The sequence below is a fragment of the Euprymna scolopes genome, chromosome 28 (assembly GCF_053919585.1).
Source record: "Euprymna scolopes isolate OS-2025 chromosome 28, ASM5391958v1, whole genome shotgun sequence".
In the NCBI taxonomy this organism is placed as follows: Eukaryota; Metazoa; Mollusca; class Cephalopoda; order Sepiida; family Sepiolidae; genus Euprymna; species Euprymna scolopes.
The window spans coordinates 41,228,848-41,247,423 of record NC_136509.1 but is presented as its reverse complement, the minus strand read 5'-3'; the positions used below and the strand labels follow the sequence as shown (position 1 = coordinate 41,247,423).

At 31.5% G+C, this 18,576-nt stretch overlaps 1 pseudogene; it reads left to right on the top strand.

Annotated features, from left to right (window-relative positions):
* The first annotated feature begins 6,914 nt into the window (after nucleotides 1–6,914).
* Nucleotides 6,915–7,068, top strand: LOC145249901 (U2 spliceosomal RNA; annotated as a pseudogene).
* Nucleotides 7,069–18,576: the final 11,508 nt, after the last annotated feature.

Sequence of the window (18,576 nt, the reverse complement as noted above, 5' to 3'; positions counted from 1 at the left end):
TGCCACATATTGGTAGTTTTAAGAAATGAGGATAAATCGAGGAACAAAAGTGACATCGATAAATTAGTTAGTGCTAAAATTCCTGATATAAATGATGACCAGATTTACATGATTTAGTAAAGAGATCTATGATTCATGGACCTTGTGCAACTAAAAACCCTTCTTCTCCCTGTATGGAGGTCCTGGATATGACCTTACACTATATCCAGTGGTGAGGCCCCAGCTTGTGGGTTTTGGGGAGTGTGGAGCCACCCTTTAATTACCATTGCTCCCAGGTCCACTCTGACTCGGAGTAGTAGTACCTGTTAGGGTCCCAACTATGGGTTAAATAGAAACCGACGTGAAAACAAATATATTCTATTAAAAAAAAAATTTCTTCCGAATCTTTGGATTCGGCATTAAATAACCCGAAAAGGGTTGATATGCCGTAAAACAAAAACAACCAACCAACCCTGTATGAATGATGGTGTGTGCCTAAAACATTATCAAAAAGAGTTCAAAAATGAAACCTCTGTGACGATGACTAGATACCCAGAACACAGGAGACGTAAGAATGGACTTACTGTACAAGTTGTTAACCACATTGTAGATAATAGTTATGTTGTACCTTTTAATACTTACTTGTTAAAAAAGTACCGTGACCATATTAATGTTGAAATCTCTTCATCTGTGCAAAGTATTAAATATATATTTAAATACATCTACAAGGGACATGACTGTGCTTCGATTGAGGTAAAGAATAATACAGAATCACATGATGATCAAAATGCATGATGAAATAACTAATTATATTGCATGTAGATATGTTTTACCCCCTGAAACTATGTGGCGATTGTCAGAATTTAGGCTACATGATATGGCTGCCGCAGTGTATAGACTTGCAGTTCATCTCGAAGATCAGCATAGGGTTTACTTTCGTAGTGATAACGCACAACAAGCTGCGCATGCAGACACAGCTCTTACAGGTTTAAGCTGAATGAGCACGATGCTAATGCACATAATTATTTGTATCCTGACATTCTTCTTCATTATGTCTTCAACAAGAATACCAAAACATGGACACCAAGAAGAAGGAATATTAATATCATTAGTAGAATGTATGTTATGAACCCTAAAGATATAGAAAATTTTCATTTGCGGATGTTACTATTGCAGGTTGCTGGAGCACAAATTTTTGAAGAATTGCGAATTGTAGAAGGTGAACTTATGCCTACATTTAAAGAAGCATGCCTAAAACTTCGCCTTCTTCAAAATGGTGAATCATGTGAAAATGCTTTGATTGAAGCCACTGCATTACAAATGCCTTCGCAATTTCGAGTCATGTTTGTGCCTATTCAAACCCTACAAATTCTCTTGCTTTAGGGAATAGCCACAAGAACTATATGATGGAAGATTTTTTACACCAGGGATTTGCAATGGGCCAGGCTGAAAATATGGCTTTGCAATCCATCAATACAGTCCTGATTGAAAATGATACTAATTGTTTAACAATTGGCTTATCTGGGCCTATTGGTATAAAGCAAATGGAACCGGAAGCTGTCTCAAATTACCCGGACATAAACACACTGACTGATGAACAAAGATTGGTCAGTGACATTGTGATTGAATCTCTTACAATGAAGAGAAAAAGAAAAGTGCCTAAATATTCCTTTTTTATGTGGATGCACCAGGAGGATGTGGAAAAACTGATATGTTTAATGCCATAATCTCACATCTAAAAATACAAACTATCAAGTATGTTGCGGTGTTTGGATAGGCATTGCTTCTACTTTATTTCTGAAGAACAATCCACAGTTTGTTTAAATTACCTATCGCACCAACAGAAACTTCTATGTGCAATGTCTCTCTCACGTCTGACCATGCAAATTATTTAAAAAATATTGATTTGATTATATTAGATGAAGCTTCTTTGATCCCTTCATTTGCTTTGGAAGCAATTGACAAAACTTTGAAAGACATAAGCAATAATAATAATGTTTTTGGAAGAAAAATTATGCTTTTGGGGAAAGATTTCAGACAAGTTCTACCCATATTATCAAGGGGAAGTCGTGAGGAAATAATTGAAATTTGCATCAAAGATTCACCTCTATGGCTTTAGTTTAAACAGTATAGTTTGTCTCAAAATATTAGAGAAACACCCAATGAAAGTGAATTTGCCTCATAGTACTGAATCTTGGAAACGGAACAACAACTCTTGTGGAATATCCAGGCCAGTCTGATAATGATGATATAGAAGTGCCACAAATGCCTTTAGGGCTCTCTGGTTGATGATATTTTAAAAAATATATCACAACATGATAGAAGAAATAGGATAATTCTTTCACCAAAAAATTCTGACTGTTGATCAATGAAGAGGTTTTACATCAACTTCCTGGTGATTGCCTTGTATATTATAGCACAGATAAAATACAGACTGGTGATAGCCGCATATATTATAGCATAGATAAAATACAGATTGGTGATAGCCGCATATATTATAGCATAGATAAAATACAGTCTGGTGATAGCCGCATATATTATAGCATAGATAAAATACAGACTGGTGATAGCCGCATATATTATAGCATAGATAAAATACAAACTGGTGATAGCCGCATATATTATAGCATAGATAAAATACAAACTGGTGATAGCTGCATATATTATAGCATAGATAAAATACAAACTGGTGATAGCTGCATATATTATAGCATAGATAAAATACAGACTGCGGATAGCCACATATATTATAGCAGAGATAAAATACAGACTGGTGATAGCCGCATATATCATAGCATAGATAAAATACAAACTGGTGATAGCCGCATATATTATAGCATAGATAAAATACAGACTGCGGATAGCCGCATATATTATAGCATAGATAAAATACAGACGGCGGATAGCCGCATATATAATAGCATAGATAAAATACAAACTGGTGATAGCCGCATATATTATAGCATAGATAAAATACAGATTGGTGATAGCCGCATATATTATAGCATAGATAAAATACAGACTGGTGATAGCCGCATATATTATAGCATAGATAAAATACAAACTGGTGATAGCTGCATATATTATAGCATAGATAAAATACAAACTGGTGATAGCCGCATATATTATAGCATAGATAAAATACAGACTGGTGATAGCCGCATATATTATAGCATAGATAAAATACAAACTGGTGATAGCCGCATATATTATAGCATAGATAAAATACAAACTGGTGATAGCCGCATATATTATAGCATAGATAAAATACAGACTGGTGATAGCCGCATATATAATAGCATAGATAAAATACAAACTGGTGATAGCCGCATATATTATAGCATAGATAAAATACAAACTGGTGATAGCCGCATATATTATAGCATAGATAAAATACAGACTGATGATCCTGTGGAAGCTATGCGTTATCAACCCGAATTTCTTAATTCATTGACGCCATCTGGAATGCCTCCTCATAAATTGATTTTAAAACCTGGATGCAGTCATGATTCTTAGAAATATATCCATAAAAAATGGACTGTGGAATCGACCAAGATTAGAAGTCAAAATATGCGTGCACATTCAATTGAAGCGTCGTTCATAAGGGGTGCATTATTAGGAAAGCATGTTCTCATTCCTCGTATAAAACTTGTCCCAAGTGACCCCAAATTGCCTTTCATTTTAGAAAGAAATAAGTTTGCAGAGCAGTATTTTTCTAACCCTTTATCGTGACTAAAATATTAAAAATTACATTTCAGCGCAGCAGTACAATTGATATAAATGTAAGGAAACATTGTTTTTTTCATTTGAAAATCTTCATTGGATTCAACTACAAGATTTAAAATAAAAAAATATTACATGTTCTCTTTTTATTCATTGAAATTTCTAAAAAAAAAAAAAACACGTCTACATTTTGCAATAATCATCACGAAATAATTACAATTCTCGGTACTTGGAAAGAAAATATTTATTTTATATTTTATAAATTTGCATTGTGGAAAGGACACACTTTTCTTTTACTTGTCTGTATTTAATGAATATAATTGTAAAGAGAAATTCAAAACTTGCACATAAAATGGAAATGTAAATTTAAAATAATATTCATTAAATTTAGGATTGTTTGTATATCTGAAGAAAACCCATTACTTCAGCATTTAAAAATATTGTTGATGTAAAGTAAAATAGATTATTTCACCTATTTTTTAAATATGTCTATAAATGTAAAAACTTTAGATATCTATGACATTTTAAAGTCTGAATTTAGTGAGGTTTGGGGGAAATCTCCGGCATTTTCAAATATTTATAAATTGAATTTCAAAGAAATAACATTTTCTGCATTGGAAAATCTTTACTTAATAATATTTGAAAAAAGACATTTACTTTTATTCATGAGGTAACTGGTATTTAAAAAAAATTATAATTACATACATTTTAAAAATGTTCATGAAACGTTATTCAATTATTTTTTCACTTAATATACCAATATACAAGATTATCATTAACATGCATATTAATATAGATATAGAAAAATATATTTAGTTTAACTTTTATAATTATTCATTGATTAGAAGTGAAATAATATGTTTATATTTCAATGAAATATCAGATTCTTCGATTGATAATATTTCTAATACTCAGTTGATATGTTAAGTATACACCTTTGGTGGCATTTTAAAAGAATCATTAGATATATTCAAACTTACATTTGAATAAAAACAAATAAATTCCTCTACACAGGAGTTGGTTTGACAAATATATTCATAATCATAACATTTTGATTTCCTTATATTTTAAAATTGAATATTACAAAACAGAACAGCTCCAATTTGTTGACATTGCATACACCTTATTAAAGAAATCGATATTTGAATGTGTTACATGAGACTTACACAACCACTTATGGGTTAAATACTCAAGCTCCTGAAACACATAACACATAGCATTTTTTTAGGGAAATGCTTCTGAATAGAAACTTCAGGTAAGTTCTGTTTATATTATCAAGGATAGTGAGGCATCTATATCAATATTTCAACTTTGCAACTCTATTTCAAAAAATATTCTCTGATTTTCCAAATCTTTATTTAAAAAATCAAAATGAAACAGATAGTTTTGTTGCATAAAAACCTTTTAATTTATTCGAACATACTCATTTTATGCGATATTTATAATTAAAGAAAAACTGTATCCACAAATTTCATTCTATTGAAATTTATATCTAATATTGTTTGTTTATTATATAGCCTAATGTTTTCTGTTGTAATTATTACGTTCAGAACTTTTTATCATTTTTAACTTTCCAAAATATTCAGCGTTTTGAATTTAAATATTACCTTGCTTGCATGTAGTATACGATTTTTTATATTGCTGATTAAAATTCAAAGCAAATATTAATTGTTGATATTTCTAAAACTGAATTGATGAATTTTGATTGAACTTTGAAAAATAGCATATTACACCTTTTCAATGATTTATTGGATATTTTCAGACTTGTATTTGAATAAAAACTTTTCTCCATTTTGATTTTTCTATGAACATGGTTTCATAGGAGCTTTATTAAAATAGGATTTTCAATGAATAAAAAACATTATAGGTATTTTAATGCTTAACAAAGGTTTTGCCAATATTTTGTAATGTTAATTGAATGGATTTATAACTCATAATTTTGTGCACTTTTGTTTAATTTTAACATTTTTATTAATTCAACATTCAGAAAACATTTATTTTCCATTTGAACATCTTCATTGAATCTTGTTACTGTCTGTGTTTTAAGATATAAAGAAATAATAATTTTTTTTCGATATGAAAACCTTTGTTTTTCATGAAATTATCAATTATTTTATCTATGGTATGATTATAATTTTTGAAAAAATGACTTAATTAAGCAATATTTTCTCCTACAATTGAAAAGTGAATTAATTTTTATTCAAAATGAAAGGAAATATTTTCATTTCCTAATCATTGTTTGTGTGGAGAAAAGTTATTGTAAAAGTCAAATTACCAGAATCTTTACAGTATTAAGAGTTGATATCACTTTTTAAAAAGTGATGTTCATCCCGAATACTACCCCAATATCCTAAGGAATACCAATTCTGCAAATCAGACAAGCAATATGTATTTTCAAGATTACAATCAAAGTAAGAGTAAAGTTAGAATAATTTGCATAATTATAACAATCAAAACTTATATAACACAAATTCCAACTATCAACATCTATTGCAAGATAACAAAGGCGTGATTAGGAGTTTACATCACTTTAATAATGGTAATGGAAACACATAGATTCAGACATTCAATTGCATAATGAAATATAAAAAAAAATATATTTTATGAACTATATTTCAAGTTTGGCCATATAATCTGCCAAAAACCTACATTTTTATTCTTCAACCAAATCCCACCAATCCTACTACTTACTGATTTATTCCACCATTAAATCGTATTGCAAATTGGCCCCGTTCTCTAACCACTATGCAAAAAGTTAAGATTTAACATGTTTCTAAGGCCATAATTATTACTGATTTACAAATCACTTTAATAAAATTAACATCTAGATGTTTCACTGTAGTTCTATTTCGTGTAATAATCTCAAGTAGTTCATGTAGTATTTGTCTTTAAAAATCACCTTCTGATCCAAACAAATATTCCACTGATTATTCTATTGAAAGACAGTCTCATATTAATTGTTTGCTCATGTAATGAGGTGTTTGCTGATATGAGGGTTGATGTTTTCAACTACCGTGGAATTTCCACGGGTACTGCTATTTATTATATTATTACGCTTATCGCTCCGTCCGTTATCATGCTGTGCATCCCTAAAAAAGGAAAGTGGAATATTTCAAATAAAACTTGTCACCCCTTAAAAGTAAAGTGGAATATTCAATAATATTCCATAAAAAAAATTGGTGTCGCTGTTGAGGCAAAGCTAATAAAAATTGTTTCTTTCTTGGCCTTTTGGCTAAGATCAAAGTGTAGTATCTGGCTTCATATGCTACCTTTCAATTTCTTCTCTCTTAGTGGAGGAGAAATCGTTTTCGACTAAGACAATTTTTTTCCGCGTTAAAAACGACCTTGGTATCTAAATCTGCCTCGTAGGGAGACATTGTGAATAGGTACTACGTTTAATGTAACAAAGTTTTAATATTACAAAAGTAACTGGGAAAAGTAATTTCTGATTTTATTACAAAAGGCCCTGGAAATGTCCCTTCTGATTAATTATAAGATGCACTGGAAATGTCTCTTCTGATTAATTATAAGATGCTCTGGAAAATGTCCCTTCTGATTATTTTTTGTTTACTTTCCTCCCCATAAAGACGGAGTTAAACATGAGGTCGGTTAAAAATTTTGGTGGAAACCAGCTCCCCAAAAGGGGGTACTCTGATCAATGACAAAAATAAAAATTGTATCAGTAATGAAGGATTTCTCCTGTATTAATCAAACCAAAAAAAACGGGGCGATTTAAGTCACTGGAATGTTTAGACTGATACTACACCCAGAAATTCATGTTGAAGAAATGGTTGCCTACTCCCTAAACGTGTTAATGTTTTTATGTATTAATTTCGAAAAGCTGCTGAAACAGTTTATGATTTAAACATTACTTTATTTCAGGTATATTTTAAACAGTTGGGTGGGGGATATAAAGTCAGTCTCGGAAATTACTTAAACCGTTTACAATTTAAACATTACTTTATTTCATGTATATTTTTAACAGTGGGGTAGGGGATATGAAATTAGTCCCGGAAATGGGTGAAAATATATATGTATATTTTTAACCGTGGGGTGGGGGATATGAAGTCGTACCCGGAAATGGCTGCGCCATTTACGTTTTGGACATTACTTTATCTAATGTATATTTTTAACAGTAGGATGGGAGATAAGAAGTTTACGATTTAAACCTTACTTTATTTCATGTATATTTTTAACAGTGGCATGCGGGATATGAAGTAGTCCCGGAAATGGATGAAACAGTTTAGTATTTAGAGATTAAATTATTTCATATATCTTTTTAGCACTGGGTTGGCGGATATGAAGTCAGTCCCGAAAATGGCTGAAACAGTTTACGATTAAAACATTACTTTATTTCATGTATATTTTTTAACAGTGGAGTGGCGGACATTAAGTCAGACCCGGGATTGAATGTGCTAAGCACAAATGTATACTAGCAGAATGAGATCAGTGGAAAACATAGTAGCAGAATACCAAGCGTCGCCTAGGATCGAATTAGATAGGTGAAAGATATATACTAGCAGAATATGCGGGACACCTGGGATTGGATAAGATAGGTGGAACATATATACTATTAGAATACCCGGAATTGATTGATGTGTTTGTAATTAAATAATCATTGCAGGCAATATATCACAGTTACTATTTAAGTAAGGGGGCGTAGTGGGTTTAAGTTATGAAAATTATTGTCAAAATTAGTAACATATTCAAGAATTATGAAAAATTATGAAATGTGAGTTATTTGATTCGTGTGTTTGTAATGAAATAATAAGTTCAGACAATATATGAAAGTTCTTATATTAGTATGAGGGGGCATAATGTGGGTTTTTAATTATAAAAAATGATTGCCGAAATTAGTAATATATGCAAGAATTATGACAAATGATAAAATGTGAGTTATTTGATTGTTTGTAATACAATAAGCAGCCCAGAAATTATATCAAAGTTATTATTTTAGTAAGGAGAAGGCTATAAGGTGTATTAAATTTATGAAAAAAATATTGTCGAAATTAGTAATATATCCAATAATTTTGAAAAATGATATGTGATTTAATGAATTAGTGTGTTTGCAATGAAATAATCAGACCTGGTATTATATCAAACTTATTATTTTAGTAAGGGTGCGATGATGTGGGTTTGAATGATGAAAATTGATTGTTGAAATTAGTAACACCCAAAAATGATGACAAATTACAAAATGTGAGTTAATTGATAAGTGTTTTTTGAAAAGAAATAATCAACCAAGAAAATATATCAAAGGTATTATTTTAGTGTGTGAGCAAAAAATATAAAAAGTGATTGTCGAAATTAGTACCATATCCCAGTATTCTGAAAACTTATGAAACGTAAATTATTAAATAGTTGTGATTTTTATGAAATAATCGGTCCAGACAATATATCAAAGTTATGTTTTAGTAACAGAGAGAGTGATGGAGGATGGTTTACATTATGAAAAATATTGTTGAAATTAATATGATATCAAAGAATAACGAAAAATGGTGAAACGTGAGTAAAATGATCGGTGTGTTTATAATAAAATAACCAGCCCAGACAATACAGAAATATTATTATTTAAGTAAGGGGAAACGCAATAAGGAGGACTAAAATTATGAAAAATTATTGTCGACATTAGTAACATATCCAAGAATTACGAGAAATAATGATGAAATGTTAGTTGATTGATTGGTGTGTTTGTAATGAAATAATCAGCCCAGACAAAATATCAAAGTTATTATTTTAATAAGAGAGGGCGATAGACATGGGTTTAATTACAAAAAACTTATGGTCAACATTAGTAACATATCCAAGAATTATGAAAAATGATAAAAAGTGAGTTTATTGATTAATGTGTATATAATAAAATAATCAGTCCAGACAATATATCAAAGTTATGTTAGTAAGAAAGGCCGATAAGGATGGGTTTAATTATGAAAAATGACTGTCGAAATTAGTAACATATCAAAGAATTATTAAAAAATAAGAATATGTGATTTAATGCAATAATGTGTTTGCAATGAAATAATCAGACCAGACAATATATGAAAGTTATTATTTTAGTAAGGGAGAGGGGTAATGGCGTCGGTTTAAATGATAAGAAAATGATTGTTGAAATTAGTAACATATCAAAGAATTATGAAAAATGATGCAATGTGAGTTAATTGATTAGTGTGATTTAATGAAATAAATCAGCCCAGTCTATATATCGAAGATATTATTTTAGTAAGGGTGGAGCCATAAGGTGTGTTTAACTTATGAAAAATGATTGTCGAAATTAGTAACATATTAAAGAATTATGAAAAAATGATGAAATGTGAGTAAATTGATTGGTGTGTTTGAAATAAAATAATCAGCCTAGACAATAAATCAAAGTTATTATTGAGTAAAAAGGGAGCTGTGAAAATACGGGGTAAAATTATGAAAAATGATTGTCGAAATAAGTAACATATTCAAGAATTAAGAAAAATGATGAAATGTGATTTAATGCATTAGTGTGTTTGTAATGTAATAATAAGCCCAGACAATACATCAAAGTTATTATTTTATTAAGGAGGGGGGAGGTAATGTGGGGAAAAATTATGAAAAATGATCGTTGAAATGAGTAATATATCCAAGAATTATGAAAAATTATGAAATTGAGGTTAATTGATTGGTTTGTTTGAAATGAAATAAGCCGCCAAGCAAATATATCAAAGTTATTATTTTAGTAAGGTTGGGCGATAATTTTGCTAAAATATAATAAAAAATATTGTCAAAATTAGTAACATATCCAAGAATGAAAAATGATGAAATGTGATTTAATTGATGTGTGTGTTTGTAATGAAATAATCAGCCTATACAATATATCAACGTTATTATTTTAGTACGGATTGCGAAATAGTGAGTTACAAATGATGAAAAATTTATTACATATGAAAAATGCCGCTGAGGGATTTCCACATGTCCCGCTAGTATATATTAATATTAGTATTTATATTAACTTTAGATCTAGAGTATTTTACAATATATAATCCGAAAGCATATAAAAATTTCACTTAATCTCTTTCCCTCACTATTTAAAATCGAAAGAGAGAAATGTTCTACGATTTTTCTATTGCGTGGCTTTTAGTAGCACACACACACACACACACACACACACACACACACATATATATATATATATATATATATATATAATGTGCGCGTGTTAAAAAAAGATTTCTTAAGTACTAGCTTTAATTACAGATAAGTAAGTACTAATAAAAACATGTATATATATATATGTATGTATAACAAGACGTGTGTTTTAGTGCGTGTATAGTTGTATATCTTTTCGACTTTTTCAGATGTTAATTAAATTCTGATATTTGGTTCTTTCATTTAAAATTAATGTGATTCTTTTTTTTGTTAGCTTTTCATCCTAAAAGATATCTTTAAGACGCCATCATTTAAATCAGTCATGTGCTTACGGAAGCCTATAATGTTTTTCTTTTTCTTATTCTTATTTTTCATTTTTACCATTAAAACGAAAACAGAAGCTAATTAGTACACACAACCGGCTTCTACCTATTCAGTTACCATTGTACGAATTCAGTTTTCTTATTATTTCCAAACGAAAACACGTTATTTAGTGTAGCACAGTCGCCTCCATGAGCACCTCGTTATTTATGTATTTATTTATTTATTTATTTTTGCCAGAGCCAGTTTTTTGTACGTAAGCAATCTCCGATGATGGAATCAACCCCTCTCAACATAGGATAACGAAAATGAGCAATTATTTTTTTAATGAAACAAGGAAGAGCTGAATTGCGAGAAATAATTTAAGAGAGTTCGGGAAAACTGAAATGTCGGAGGCAGGTGCCTTAATTAGCACTTTGTTTTCCTTTACTCAAAAGCACAGTGAGAGAGTGGTTTTTTGTTCTAGTGGGAAAGCTGAGATACTTAGCATTCTAGTATTATATAAAACACTGAAATGACTTAAAAATGAAAATCCGAAAAGAAGACCACACTATTTAAACATCTACTATAAATGAGGAATATAGAAATCTATATATCTATAAAAGTAGAAAGTGTCTGTGTGAGTATATGTGTTTGTCTGTTTGTATACATTTCCCTTCAAAATATCTCGGTCAATTTTCAGTCTACAGACTCGAAATTTGATATACATGGTACTGAGATTTGGGAAAATCTTTATAATTCGTTTACGGCGAGAAGTTTGGCAGTTAAAAGGGCCAAAGTTCAACGATTTTAACTTTGAGAGCTCTACCAAACTCCTTCGCCAATTTTGGGTCTAAGCACTTGACATTTTAGCAATAGGTTCTTTGGACATGGGTCTAACTTAGTAACTTGTTTTGAGCCCAAAAACAATAAATGTAAAGGGGGTCATAATAAGGGTCAAATTTAAAAAATTAACGGCTTTTTATTTTGCTCGACATACACCTCCAAACACCCGGGCAACGTCGGGCTGAAATTCTAGTAAAAAGATAAAGAAAAGAGGAAAAACGTGAAAAATTTATAACACACATTGGTTTTTGATTGTGTTTGTCTTAATATTTTATATTTTTTCCCATTTATTGTTGATACTCCCTATTCCATCGCCCTTGTGTACAAATATAATTTATTTGTAACTTATGTACTGTTTCCGAAATTTGCTATTTCATCACTCCTGTTTTTCCATTTTCCGTAATCGCCAAAGTTACCACATTCAAATTTCCCTATTTTGCGTAAGTTTTGCACACATTCTCTCTTTACTTTTATGTAGTTTTATTTACATCTTTCTGAACAACTCCTCCAACATTTTCTACCTACACATAATATATTATTGATCGTTACTTTTACTTAATATTTAACTTAATATTTTCCTTTTATTTACCAGGTATAAAATACCCTTATTATAATATTTATTTAAAAGGTTTAAATTTTATGTCCCCGTTCCTGTAGTCCTTTCAATTCTTTGCTTTACCTTATTTTACTCACTTCCGGTTTTATTTTTACCGAATGATTATTTTCTTAATTCTACATGATATTTTTTATGTTTAGGTGCAACTGTCTCCCCTCCCATTTCTCTTGCTTTCTATATTTTCCTTCTTACTGCCGTGATAGTACATTTTCGTGTTCTGGTGTAGAGTATATATTTGTGTAGAAACTACATACCTCGTGATAGGATCTGATATATATATATATATATATATATATATATATATAGTAATTTACAAAATATATATGGCGATTAAGCTACACTGAATATTCCGCGTTTCATCCAATCTAGGACTCTTCAGGCTTATGCGCGAATTTTGTGGTTGTTTGTCGTTTTTATATACGCATCTGCTATTGAGATTTTAGTTAGCCAATCAGCTTTCTAGTATCCACCGTGCCCTTTCTATCAGCCAATGAGCATGCACTTATCGGACAAATGCCTATTTGACCTTTGGTTGACCTGTTCCTTTGTGTGTGTGCTCTATTTAGTCTGGATATTTAGTTTCTTGATCTGTTTTAAATCTAGGTTAGTGTTTTTTTATGTTAGTTTATATATAACTATATATATGTACATACATATATGTACATATATATACACATATATATACATACATATATGTGTGATCGTTTATGTATATTCATGTTTATTTAATTTATTTATTTGTTTATTTTCTATTGTTTTTGTTAGTTTTAAAACTATTTTGTATCGCTACCCTAGAGTAAATTTTATCTTGTGAACACAGTTGTTTGCTATTTCTCTTCTACAGTTTAATAGATGTTGGGGTTCTTTAAAGTACAGGGTAGCAAATTTTTCATGAAGGCATAATCTACATGGGTCATCTAGGTAGCTACACGTGGTAGCTTGTCTTATTATTTTCCATTTGACTACCGGCGAATGTCCGCTTTCTTTTAGTTCCCGGTATTTATTTGCTAGCGTTGTTTTCATATGGTGTTTTTTATTGTTGAATGTACTTTTGTTGTCATAATATTGAGTTTTGAAATCTAATGAAGCCATACCTACGTAATATTTCTTGTTATTCGGCTTCTCTTTCGCAAATATTGTGGCCTGGTAAACTAAGCTTTTGGTTAGACATTTATTTTGAAGTGGGCAAAGTTTACATTTATCTTGTTCGTTATTAGTATTTTTATTTATAGTATGCTTGTTCTTGCCGGGGTGGGTTTATTATTATTATTATTATTATTATTATTATTATTATTATTATTATTATTATTATTATTATTTCTGCTAGCGTTAGTTTTATTTTTGTCATGGTGTCTACTTGTTATTGTTAATTTTGTTGTTTACATTGTTTTTATTTTATATTTTGTTATTATGTGCTTTAATTATCATCTCTAAATTTTCGCAACAACTGTAGGATAACTTAAAGGTATTTTTATTGAAAATTTTGTGTAAGGGGTTGGTTGCGAGAAAGTGTTTTTTTCAATAAGATCTAGAAATTTCTTGCCAATTTTTGTTTTTAACATTTGATTGTATGGGGCCGTATACCAAATTATAGTTCTTTTTCTTCTATTTATAATTTTATTATAATTATTGGTGTTTTTTTGTTTATATTTGATATCGATATTTTTGTATCCACTATTTTTCAGCGCTGTTTCATAGATATTTGTTGACCTGTTAAATGCATTTTCATCGCTTGAGTTATTACTGAGTCTACTTACGATCGAGTTAGGAATCTGTTTTATAATTGATGGTGGGTGATGTATATTTTATGGTGGGTGATATATATTTTATAACTTACTAACTAGCTCTACCTACGTATTGAGCACTTTTGAAGTAAACACTTAAAGTTTACGCATGAATTTATACTTTCGTATATAAATTTTATGTGAGTAAATTAAGTAGTTATATATATACATATATATATACATATATATATATAGAGAGAGAGAGAAAGAGAGAGATCGGCATGGAAGCAGGTCTGGTGATGCGACCACCACTGACCCAAGTACTGGGTAATGCATGCATGAAATACCTTGCATTAAGATCAACACCACTAAAGTCAACAATGTGTTTGCGATATGTAGATGATACATTCATACTCTGGCCCCATCAGGAAGATGTTCATGTGAACTCGATCCGTCCAACTATACAGTACACGATGGAAAAAGAACATAACAACAAATTATCGCCCATAGATGTTCTCATAACCCGCACTGGTCAGGGGTTTATATCATCTGTATACCGAACACCAAACTTTCACTGGACAGCACCTAAACTTCAACTCTCACTACTCATATATTGTAAAGAAAGGGGTCGTCCGTTTCCTACAATACCGAGCCAAACAATATGTAGTAACAGCAGTGCATATCAAGATGGGATGTACAGTTTAAGACAAACCCTCGACAGAAACAACTACCCAGAGAGCATCAATTCATCTCGGAGAAATCTGAACCTTACGCAAAATGACACCACTCAGAAACTCACCACAGTTTGTATACAATATATGAAGGGCTTGTTTGAAAATCTTCAACGAATATGTACTCCATATGGCATCAGGATAGTCTTTAGGAGTTTTTCAACTCTCCAGAAAGAGCATATAAGATTCAAGCCCAATACAGAAACATCATGACTAAGAACTGTGTATATGAAATCCCATGAAAATGTGGAAACGTATACAAAGCTGAGGCGTGACGTCCAGTAAGAGTACGGTTAGAAGAACATCGAACAGCCGTAGGGTGTGGAGAGATTCAAAATTCAGCTATAGCTGACCATATCTAGAAGGGAAACCAACCATCTACTATCATGAGGCGAAGTAAAAATCATAGTCAGAGAACGATGGGGAATAGGACAACTGAAAGAAGCAGCACATATGCTGGGGAATAACCAATTACTAAGAAGATATAGTAGAGAATGTAATACGATATGGGAACCATTAATTATAAACAATAGATAATATATACAAGTAATAGGTAAAAACACTAATATACGTTAATACATAGTAATAAATAGTAATATCTACAACTAAAAATAAAAGAGGTTACAGGCTGTGAAAATTCGCTGTAGAATTGTCCGCGGTGGTTAGAGTTACTTGACAATCAATTGTAAAAGGTGATATTCTCCAAAAGGTTAAGGGTTTCCTCCTCAGCGTGGGCGACTGAAAAATACAATTGTGGGTTGCTTAGGACATCTATCCAATCATGGCTTACGGAACAAGGGTATGTTACCCCCGTAAAATAAATAAAGGGTTCCGCTCGAAATTCCGTCCAAATTCTCCAAGTTCGACTGAAACATTCCCGAGTTAGACAAGATACACCTGAAGAAGGTCAGAGATTACATCGACCGAAAAGTTGTGAAAATCATACTCAAGATGAGAACAGTAGTCCGATGAAGTCAAATAACGCAAATAATCAATCCTCATCTAAAAAATTCAGAACCATTATATTTAACTGCTTTTATATATTCATTCAATTCTATATATGCGTATGCCAAGAGATTTCCATATGTGAGTATAATTTCGCGAACCGCTTTACAGTTTAATATATCATAGTCGTTTATATATCCATTGCTATTAAATGTATTCCGAATTAAAGGATTGACTTCTCAACATGTCGCTCATTGTTTTCGATCCGCTCAAGGCTAAATTACGATGTGAATACCCCGTATCCTTAGTGGCTTTGGGACTTTGATAATCAGTGACCCATTTATAAATAAACATAAATATATACTAAAATTAGCTTCATTAGAGATTATCGTGATATTTCTCCGCTTCTGAAAATCTAAATCAAGTTTAGTTGTTTTCATGTTTGCGTACACTAAACAGCCGTTGAGGAAGACACATAATTAGAGTCGACACCTTCAATGTCGTATATTTCCCTGATCACGTACGACGCCTTCATCTGTTTATCGATTTGCAAATGAAGTAATTTATGCTCTTGTGCTGTTATTCATTTAGATTAGCAAGATCACACCTTTGTGGTCAAAATTGGATGTCAAAGGAACACAACACGTGTTATTTTTGTTGTTTTTTTTTATAAATTCATTAACATTGACCACATCTTCACAAAGAGCCAGACAAACGCCTATCGTCTTGCTTGCCGCAATCAAAACTTTATTCAAGTGCAACACACTCTCATGGTCTTTCTAACATGATTGCAACCAGCTTTACTTTGTCAAACCGTCCAAGGATGGAATACTGCTGCCATATCTGGGCAGGAGCTGCTAAAAACAGCCTATCCTGCCTTGACAGAGTGCAGGATAGACTTCGTGGCTTAGTGGGGGATGCCCTTTTCTCTACCTTGCAACCACAGAAGATACATTGCAAGCCTATCCTTGTTTTATCGTTATTTCCATGGCAGGTGCTCGTCTGAACTCTAATCTCTGGTCCCCCCTCGCCAATCTTTCCCGAAAAACACCCGTCTAGCCGAATCTACTGTGAAAAATTTCCCCCACTCTTTATCTGTGCCTAAATCAAAACGTGGATTCCATGAACAAAGCTTCTTTCTTAGAACTGCACGCCTGTGGAACTCTGTTCCTTCTGCCTGCTTCCCACCTGACTACAACTAGGATGTGTTCAAGTCCAACGTTAATAAATTCCTAATGAATCGCCCCCTTAAGTAAACACTTCATCAAATCTCCACACTAACGTAATGTACTTGCAGTAACCCTTATCAAAGCGATTAGCAACCACTCCTCAACGCGATGACTAGTAAAGCCAGAATGGAATATACCGATATAGAAGCCGGCAATGTTTGTTTCTATAAGCAGCTTGGTGTATCATTCAAACATTGTAGTGTTTGAATACATGGTTAAGTCGCAGTTTTAGTCATTTTTAACCGCTTTAACTCTTCACCGCTCACCCATTTTTTTACCAAATTTCAAATTATTATTACAGTTTAGAGATCCCTTTCTCAGCTATATTGTGAAAAGAAAAATTCAATTTTCGTTCAGTAAAACAAAAGTTATGATGAACTCTCTGATGTTCAAAATCATAAAAATATGTAAGGAGGTGAGCGACCCTTTTTATGACTGGTTTCCATAGCAACCACGTCGCTACAGCGACTACTATTGCTACTACTCCACTGCTGTCGCGGAAAGAGAAGTAACAAGTGAAACAGTGAGAATGAAAGCATGGAAAGGAGGTAATCAGAGGGAGTTTATTGAAAGCAGACGAGTGCCGTATATTGTTTTTTCATATGTGTTTATGGGCGCAAAAAGTAAGACTGAATTTAAACAAAGAACAAGTGAATTTACTGGAAGCCTGGAAAATCGTTGATTTTAATAGCAAAATGCGAGCATGCAAAGTAATATGGTTAAGCTTAAACATGGAAAAGTAAAGTACTAGTTGTTAAAACTGGAAAAGAAAAGGACAAGATATTATAGTAAAAATATAATAAATTTATAACTTACAATATTGCAGCATTACAATTTATTTATAACTTAAAATATTGCAATTTATTTATAACTTAAAATATTGCAGCATTAAGATTTTTTTAAATTCAATTCATAAGATTATATAATCAATTCTTAATGCTGCAATAGTTTAAGATATAAATTTATTATATTTTTACTAGAATATCTTGTCCTTTTCTTTTCCAGTTTAAACAACTAGTTCATTACTTTTCCATGTTTAAGGTTAACCATATTATTTTCATGATAGTCTTTTTCTATTGTAATTCCATTATGCCTAGATTGAGATCAGCGTTACTTTTTCAAACGATTAAAATTAATATCAGAATAATTAGTAATCAGCCCTTAGCTAGCTGACAAGGAATCTATAATAGCATGAACTGAGATAGAAGCCCAAAAGGTTTGTTTCTAAGCAGACTTGTATATTCGATTGTGCTGGAGGGGTTGCCAGCTTTACTTTCTCAAAAGACTAAAATTAAAATCTGAGCAGTTAATAGTCAGGCCTCAGTTCTATGACTAGTACGGCGAGAAAAAATAAACAGAGATAAAAATCT